This window comes from Cavia porcellus, unplaced genomic scaffold (genome assembly GCF_034190915.1).
Source record: "Cavia porcellus strain 051 isolate PalLab524CR breed Dunkin Hartley unplaced genomic scaffold, mCavPor4.1 scaffold_1, whole genome shotgun sequence".
In the NCBI taxonomy this organism is placed as follows: Eukaryota; Metazoa; Chordata; class Mammalia; order Rodentia; family Caviidae; genus Cavia; species Cavia porcellus.
In genome coordinates this window covers 28,701,853-28,711,678 of record NW_026947484.1, presented here as the reverse complement: position 1 = coordinate 28,711,678, position 9,826 = coordinate 28,701,853, and the positions used below count along the sequence as shown (strand labels likewise).

Here is a 9,826-nt window from a genome sequence, read left to right as displayed (position 1 = left end):
TTTCATCTTTACCTAACTCTATAAACATCCTTCTACTATCCAGTGGGATCCTCTGTACCACTTCTGTCTCCTCCTCATATCACATAGTTTAAATTCTCACATTTTCCTTTGCATTCCCAAATCCTTTATTTTTAATAATATAACCATTTTGATGGTTAACTCTGTAAAATTAATGTTGAATTCTTTTCTACCATTAGTGGAGATATAGCTGTTGCATTTAGTACATATTATCTGTAAGTCAAAACATGAACAATATGTTTACACTAAAACTGTGCATTTTTTCCCTAGAGTTAAGGGTGAAATGTAATGGATTTCTATGGTATGTTTATCCAATTTATCTTACTTAATGCTACTGTAGCTAATTTGCTTGATGTTGCCAGGGTCACAAGATTATCACTATTTCTCTACAAACTGTCAGATTACCTTTGTGACATTAGAAATACTAAAATAAAATCTCAGAGAACTCAGTTGTTGGGCTACTTACACTGAATTCTCCCTCCCAAATTAATCAAGGTGGTTGGATCCTGAGGCTGAGATAAAGGACTATAATTACCCATAATCAAAGTACATCACTGAAAAGCAACAAAAGAGATCTTTATATTAGCAACAAAGTGTTTATACTGTAAGTGTCCACAAACCTCAGCACAAAACAAAACAAAAAGCAACAGAACCATGAGAAGAAAGTCAACAAGATGCCTCCCAAAACTCTCAACTCAGCCAGATGTAGTGGAGTAAGCCTGTAATCCCAGAACTCAGGAGACTGAGGCAGAAGGATCACTTCAAGTTTGAGGCTAGCCTGGGCTATAAAGTGAGTTCAAGCCCAGCCTGAACTGCATAGTAAAACTCTGTCTCAAAAAGACCAAAAATAATGGCACTGAATCAAGGCGGGCAGTTTTCTGAAGCTGTTGCTTTAAAGCGGGCACCTAATGTTGGCATCTTTCTATAGTTTGTTGGCCATTTCAGAACTTTAGAAATAAAACAGTCAATTCATTAGAAAGAAACAACTCTCTCCATGGCAAGACGGCTACCCTGGGCTCAAAGGAGAAGAGGCCACACATCATCCTCCCTCATTAGCCAGCCACCACTGGCCAGGAGGAAAGGAAGCCACCTCCTTCAGTGAGCCCACTGCCTAACCTGGAGAAAGGGAGGCCACACCCACCAGTGAGCCCATCATCACAGCCTGGAGGAGAGGAAGCCATCTGGGGTTCCACCATCATCAGGGGAATATCAATGAGCAGTAACCCCACATCTCTTCACTGCCCCAGGAACCTCAGATCTGAGGCACCCAGGTACCCAGCCCAATTCCCTACACCGCAAGACAGGCACCCAATGCAGAAAACACCCAGGACTCAGCAACCAACTATTCGGAGGCACACAGCCATGCCACGCAGTGAGCCCACCAACGTGGGCCTGAAGAAGAAGAAGCCATGCCCCTGGGGTTCTGCAAACATCAGGGAAACATGGATGAGCAGCTGCCCTGCACCTCTCAGCCACCACGGGACCTCAGATTGGAGGAACCCAGGTGCCTAGCCCAGTCCTCTGCAGCCAATGCAGGAAACTCCCAGGACTCAACAACTGGCTGATTCAGAGGAACACGGGATAATGTAAAGACAAAGGAGAAGGATGCACTCTCAGATTGTAGCCCATCCAAAATAAATCCGGAAGATATGGACAAAAAAGAAATTAAAAGCCACATACCTGAAATTTCTGAAATGACAGCAACTGAAATAGATAACTTAGTATGTATATTGTTTGATTAATTCTACATGCTTATATCTCAGCCAGAACAAGTCCAGGAGACATAGACATAGAAGAAATTAGAAAGTACTCACCTGAAATTTCTGAGATGACGACAATTGAGTAAGGAAACAACTTAGAGCTTGTGCTGTTTGTTTAACTTTGCATGCCTGTATCTGGTAGTCTGTGAATCTATTTAGAGGGTAACAAATGCATTACAATAACTATGATTATTTCCTATTGTCTTGTTTTTGAAATCCAGTATTGTTCCCACTGTTTTGCTTTATTTCATTTTATTGTTTTATTTTATTCTTTTTAAAATAAATATTAAAAAAATAAATTCCCAACTCCTTTTAAGCCTATCCTGGAAATACCAAGGGGCAGAAAAGCATAAGCCACGCACCTGAATTACTGAAAAGAATACAGAACAGAAGAGTCTAGAAAACAGATCAAAGAGATACTCTGTGGGTCACAGAAAATACAAATTTTAAAAAATGGAAACAATAACCAATATGATGCAAGGGCTTTCAGAAGATACTAATAAAAAACTGGGTGAGCTAAACAAAACTATGCAAAATATGAATAATCAAAAAATTAAAGTCCATGAAAGGTTTCAGTCATTCAGGAGATTAAAAGTTATACTGAAAATATGGGCCATGGAAGCAACCAAGGTGAGGACAGAATTTCAAAACTAGAAGAAAATGCATTTCAAGGTCCTTGGAAAACAAGAAGAATGCAAACCCAAAGTTAGTACAAAGAGGAAAGTTAAAACGATCAGAGCAGAAATTAATGAAGTTGAGACCAAATAATAAAACAATAAAAATCAATGGGTTAAAGAATTGGTTCTTTAGAAGAACAAACAAAATAAACCCTTAGAGATTCTTACCAAAATAAGGAAAGACTCAAATTCATGCAATCAGAAATGAAAAATATTAAATCACAACGGACTCTGCCAAAATCCAAAGATTACTCGTACCTACTTTAAAAACTTATACTCTAGAGAACCGTATCTTCCTGTTGGGCACCACCACTGGAAGGTGCACAGTGCAGGCAGACAGAGCCAGACAGATCCACCTTTGCCTGCTAGGTGCCACCACTGGAAGACCCTTTCCTGAGGCACCAAGCGTAGGCAGAGAGAACCAGCAGATCTGCTGCCACTTGCAGGGAGCTGCCACCAGAAGGCACTTTCCCGCAGATAGCCACCAGGAGCAGGGACACACAGCCAGGTAAGTCCTATGCACCTGTAGGCCACCATTAGAGGCCCTTGGTTCCTTCAGGCAGCCATCACTCAACAGTGAAATCAGACAAATATACTACTGTGTGTCTGTCACCATCGTGGGAGTCCCAGTGTAGACACACAGGCTGAGAGAAGCAGCCCCAGTCTTCATGCACCAGTGGTCATCAGGGAAGCCCCAGTGTAGCTGCATAGGTCTAGAGAAGCCTGCTCCACACCCTGCTACCATCCTGTAAATCTGGGGTTAGAGGAACCCAGGTGCCTGTTCCATCCCCTTATGTCATGGAGAAGCAGCCAACGTGGGAAATTGTGAGCCTCACAATCAGCTTGTTGGGAGGAACCCAAGAGAATGTCAAGATGAAGGAGAAAAAGGCAATCTCAGACCTCTAGCCCACATAGAACAAGTCTGGGAGACACAGTCATGGAAGAAAATGGAAGTCACACACCTGAAATCTCTGAGAGGATAGCAGCTGAAGGAAAGAAACAACCTCTTGAGATTGTAAAAGTAGTCCAACCAGAAATAACATCTCAGGTAAAAGATAAAATCACAAACATACTGAAAGAATTGTTCAGCGGGTCTAAAGAAGACATAGACAAAAAAGACAAGCATAGGAAAATGACAGAAACCTTGAATGAATATAGAAAAGAATTACAATGCATGAAACAGATTCAAAGAGAGATCCAGGAAATTAAAAATTCAATGGAAAGCTGGCAAAATCACCTGAAAGAGTCTGAAGATAGACTTTCAAACATTGAAGATAGGATTACAGCTAGTGATCATGAAAGGAAAAATCTTTTAAAAACAGTACAGAATCAGCAAATAACAACTCAATGGCTGCAAGATGATGCAAAGAACCATAATTTAAGAGTGATAGGTATTACTGAAGAAGCAGGAGTCAACACAAATGAAATTAAAAGCCTATTTACAGAAGTAATAGAAAAAAACTTCCCAAACATAGGAAGTGGATCTGGCATGCAGATAAGTGAGGCTTTATAGGACTCCAACTAGCCATTACCAAAGTAAATCTACACCCAGACATATAATAACCAAGATTCCATAAATTCAGCACAAGAATAGAATATTAAAAAGCTATTGGAGAAAAGAAACAGATCACCTATAAAGGAAAATTAATCAGAATTACAGCAGACTTATCAACACAAATCATCAAGTCAAGAAGAGTTTGAAGTGTTGCAAGCTCTGAAAGAAAACAACTTCCAACCCAGATTGATCTACCCAGAAAAACTACCTTTCAAAATTGATGGAAAAATCAGATACTTCCATGATAAAGAACAACTGAAGGAATTCATGACTTTCAAACCCACCCTACAGAGAGTGCTAACGGATAGTCTAAAGAGAGATAAAGATGAGCATGGCCCCAGGAACAGCAGCACAGGAAGATCAACAAACAAGACGGGCAACTGAATGAAGAGAAAAAGTGAAGAGCCAACAACAGGAGGATAGCACAGCAAAGACAAACCAATGTATGCTGGTTATAACCATTAATGTAGATGTCTTCAGGTCAGCAATAAAAGGAAACACAGGAGAGTGGATAAGAAACATGATTCATTGATATGCTGTTTACAAGAAACACATTTAAATGGAAAGGAAAAATCAAAGAAGAGAAAAAAAAACAATTGTTCCAAATGACAGGAGACCAGAATTTTAAAAAGCAAGAGTAATTTGCCCATCAACCACAGAATAGATAAAAAAAGATATGGTATTTTCATGGAGTGGAAAACTACCCAGCTATAAAGTAGAATAATAATAATAATAATAATAATAATCTTGAGGCTTCTGTAGGTAAATAGACCCACCTGGAGATCATGTTTATGGGTGAAACAGTTTGAACTCATAACATGTGAATCCTAGCATAAGAAACAGAAGGAGTTAATGGGATCCAAAATCAAAACAGTTATTGTAAGAGTGCTAGGGGAGGAAACACCTGGGACGAGAAGGTGGGAACCACTGTTAATTTCTTATTGTCTTATCTTGAACTCTTGTATTATTTTCACAATTTTGTTGGTTTGGCTTTGTTCTGTCTTGTTTTATTAGATTTTACTCTGATGATAGGGACAGCTATTTTGAATATAATAGGATATATTATGGTAATCTTGGTTTTCTATTATATTGCTTTGAAGTCTTACAATGCTTTCATTTATTTGTTTAGTTGGTTTAATTCTATTTTGTTTGATTTTATTATGTGTGATGGTATGAACAACTATTTGGAAGAAAATGAGATATTATAGTAGCCACTGCTGATTTCCTATAATCTTTCTTTGAAGTTCTGTCATGCTTTTGTTCTTCTGTTCTATCCTGCTATGTTCTATCCTACTATGTTTTATTTGACTTTATTATGTGTGATGATATGGACAACTTTTTTGAGGAAAAAGAGATATTATAGTAGCCATCATTCATTTCTTGTTATCTGGTTTTGAAGTCCTATAATGCTTTCATTCTTTTGAATGATTTTCTACTATTTGGTTATGTTTGCTATTATTGTGTGTGAAGGTATGGTCAATTATTTCAAAGAAAATAAGAGACATTATGGTAGCCACTGTTGATGTCCTGTTGTCTTGCTGTGAAGTACTGTGTTGCTTGCATTGTTCTTTCTGATTTGCTTTGTTCTGTTTGTTGTTGTGGTGGTTTGCTTTTGTTTTATTCTCATTAAAATAAAAAAATTTAAATCTATACTCTAATAAAATGGAAAATTCATAAGAAATGGACAGATTTCCACATGCAAATAAACCTCCAAAACTAAACCAACAAGACTGGTCAATGAAATTGAAGAAGTAATAATAAAAAAATTAAAAATCCTACCAACTAAGAAAAGCTCAGTTCCAAAGGATTCATTGCCAAAGTCTACAAGAACGTTAGAGAAGATCTAACACAAATACTTACCAAATTCTTCAATAAAATCAAAATGGAAGCAGTACTTCCAAAATCATTCCGTTTCCAAAAGCAGACTCAACCAAAAAAGAGAACTACAAGTTAATTTCTTTAATGGACTTAAATGCAAAATTTCTCAGTAAGATACTGGAAAATAGAATGCAGCAAATCATCAAAAAGATAATATATCTTGACCAAGTGGGATTCATTACAGGGATCCAAGAATGGATCAACATAAGCAAATCAATAAATGTAATTCATCACATAAATTGAAGCAAGGACCAAAATCATATCATCTTCATAGATATAATAAAAGTATTTGACAAAATCCAATATCCATTCAGATAAAAAAAAACCTTGATAAAAATAAGTACAGCAGATCTTTTTCTCAAAAGGGAAAAGCTGTCTGACAAACCAACAGTCAACATCATATTAAATGAAGAGAAGCTGAAAACTTTCCCTCTAACTTTAGGAGTGAGACAGAGATGTCTACTACCATCAGTCCTATTTAATACAGTTCTTAAAACATTAGCCAGAGCAATTAAACAAGAGAAAAAAATAAGTTATGGGTAGAAAAGAAAGAAGTTAAATTATCATCATGTGGAGATACATGATATTATATATAGAAAACTCCCAAAACTCCCCAAAAAATTCATAGAATTAACAACCAAACTCAGTAACTTAATAGTATACAAAGTCAACACTCAAAAATCAATAATGTTCCTGTACACCAATAATAAACTCATTGAGAGAGAAATTAGAGAAATGAAACTTTTGCAATAGCATTCAAGAACAATGAAACACATAGGAAATAACCTAACTAAGGAAATGAAAAACCTCTAGAATTAAAACTATGGTATTCCAAAAACAAGGAGTTTGAAGAGGACATTAGAAAATGGAAAGACAGGCTGAATCAATATAGTAAAAACAGCTATACATCTAAACTGCTATACAAATTTAATGAATTTCCAATCAAAATACCAATCATATTCCTCACCAAAAAAAGTAGTCCTAAAATTCATATGGAACCAGAAGAGACCTAGAATAGTAGCAAAGTAATTCTGGGCAATAGGGCAACGCAGGAAGCATTACAATCCCAGACTTCAAGTTATACTACAAGGCTACTGTGATTTAAAAAAAATAATAAAAAGCATGATGTTAGGGGAAAAAGTCTTGGGGAATCAGTGGAAAAGAATATGAAATGCAAGAACAATCCCAGGTACAGTTAACTTATCTTTAACTTATAAAGATAACTAACTTATCTTTGACAAAGGGGCCAAATCCTTTCACTGGAAGAAAGATAGCCTCTTTAACAAATGGTGCTGGTAAAATTGGCTATATACATATTTAAGATTGAAACTATACCTATATCTTTCACTAGGCACTAAACTAAAATCAAAATGGATTAGATGTCTGAATATTAAAACAGAAACATTTAATCTGCTGAAGACAAAATAAAACTCTGGAAGATATAGGCATAAGCAAAGACTTTCTGAACAGAAGCCTGCTTGCACAGGAAATAATAATCAACAAACTGAATCATACTAAATTAAAAAGCTACTCCGCAGCAAAAGCAACCAAGAAAAGAGTGAAGAGGCAATCTACAGAAGGGGAAAAATTGTTTTCAAACTAATTTCTCAAATTACTAATATTTATACATTCTAAAAGAACTCAAAAAATAGACCCTCACCAATGTTCCTTAAAGGGCTTCTGAAAATTAATAGATAATTCTCAGATGAATAAGTACAAATGGGCAATAACTTTATGGAAAAAATGTTTAGCATCACTGATCATTAGAGAAAAGCAAATTAAAATCACATGAGATTCCATCTTACTCTAGAAAAAATGGCTGTCACTAAGAAATTAACCAATAGCAAATGCTAGAAAGACTGCATCAGTGTGGGAGAGGGAGAAGCCCTTCTTCATTGCATGAGTGTTAACTAATACAACCGCTATGCAAATCAATATGGAGAGTCCTCAAAAACCTAAAACTAGAAATTCCATTTGGTCCAGCTACTCCTCTCCTATGTATCTTCCTGAAAGAGTTAAAGACATCACAGTGATGTATGTATTTCCATGTTTACCACAGCACAATTTATAATAGTTAAATTTTTGGAAGCAGACTAAATGTTCACCAACAGATGAATGCATAAAGAAAATGTGATATTAACACTCAATGGAGTAGTACTCCACCATAAAGAAGGATAAACAAGTCATTTTTAGGAAAATGAATGCACCTTGATACCATATGTTAAGTGAAGTGAATCAGACACCCAGGCTTGATTATTGCAAGGTTTCCCTTATATAAGAACCTCAATATATAAAGTGCAAAATAAAAGACAAGCAATAGGAAAAATGACAGAGATAAAGTGTTACTGTAATCCAATATGGAGAATGTACCTGAAAGTGTACCTTGATTTAGTAATAAATAAAAGGTTAATTCAGTAAATATTCTCAACCATGTAAACATTAAAATACTCTTGTCTTACATCACCTTAATGGATTGCCACTTAGCTAGCTTGGCAGTAGGTATTAGTATTTTTTTTAAACCCTCTTCAGACATATACACAGGTTGTATAAAACTGAATTGGTGTATCCAGGGTAACCATTTGAACATTACCAAATTCTTTAATGTATGTATGAATTTTATTCCACAAAATGAAGTTAACCTTGGTCCTTTCTACTTACTAAGTAAAGATAAGGCTTTGAGTTAACAAGAAAAGGAAGATATCTTGGCACCTAAAACTAATTTTTGACACTACTAAAAAGAGTCATACAATTTTGATTATATTGTAAGATTATATAGCAAATATTCAGGAAATCTATAATTTTGAGATAGAAATACATTGGAGATCACAAATTCACAATGGCTAATTTTGTATACTTTCCTAAAGGATAAAATGGAGGCTTGGGGTTATCGGTGCCACCCATTTGAAATTTCCATTAACTCTAGCAATGGGCCATCCTCTCCCACCCACTAAGACTAAAATTAAAACCACTAAATCTAAAAAACACTGCAGGGCAAGATTTTTCTTAGTATAAAATCATCTCCGCCCTCTTGAGTCATCCCAAGATTATACTTGCCCACTGAGTCATAGGCCTCTGAATCTTCTGCCAATTTTGAATCTTTCACTAGTCTCGCTTATCAATGTATACACCCATGAAATAGTGGCTGTCTTGGAGTGTTGCTCTCTTGGCCCATCTGGAGACACTGACTTCCCAGTCAATCATCATGTATTACTAAATTTGTCTCTGTTTCTTATTTTATCCTCTTGCCATACCCTTAACACAAGTAATCAGGGCTCTTGGCAGGTCCCCGAAAGAAATATATTAACTCTCTTTACTGAAAAATTAACTGCATTTCAGAATTTAACATCAAACTAGCAAAAAGGATCAGAGAGAAGAAAGGAGAAGAAAAAGCTTGGACTATGAAAAGTCTAAATGATCCAGATGATGATGGAGAAACATTTAAGCCTCCAACCCTACCAGGCACAGTGACACATATGTGTAATCCCAGCAACTCAGAAGGCCGAAATCAGGAGGACCACATGTTGGAGGCTATCCTAGACAATTTAGTGAGGTCTGTCTCAAAAAACAAAAAGAGCTTGGCATATGGCTCAGTGGTTGCCTTGTACAGGTTTAATCCCTACTACCACAAAACAAAACAAAAACCCATTTCCACTGTGCAAACAGAGCGAAGTCACTGGGAAAGATGGGAAGAAACCATAGTTCCAAGACATTTCTATCTCATAGGGTTCTGACTGAGACCATCCCCTCAAATATTCCTGTCCTAAAAAGTGGATAGCAGTTGGCATTTTCAACTTTGAAGCCTCTTCCTTTAGTGCTCCTACTGCAAACAAGATTCCTCTCAGCAGAAAGGCATATTGTGGTTTGCCTTGTCCAAATACAGAGCAGTAGTCTTGAGCCAGTGATCTTACCAGGAAAGGACCTGGCTGAGAGCAAGCTCT

General features: G+C 36.6%; 1 non-coding gene across 1 annotated transcript; it reads left to right on the top strand.

The window, feature by feature from the left end:
• Nucleotides 1-868: 868 nt before the first annotated feature.
• LOC111755434 (small nucleolar RNA SNORA2/SNORA34 family) lies at nt 869-1,006 on the top strand. The gene has a single exon (XR_002789986.1). It is a non-coding gene; the product is annotated as a small nucleolar RNA SNORA2/SNORA34 family (small nucleolar RNA).
• The last annotated feature ends 8,820 nt before the right edge of the window (nt 1,007-9,826 follow it).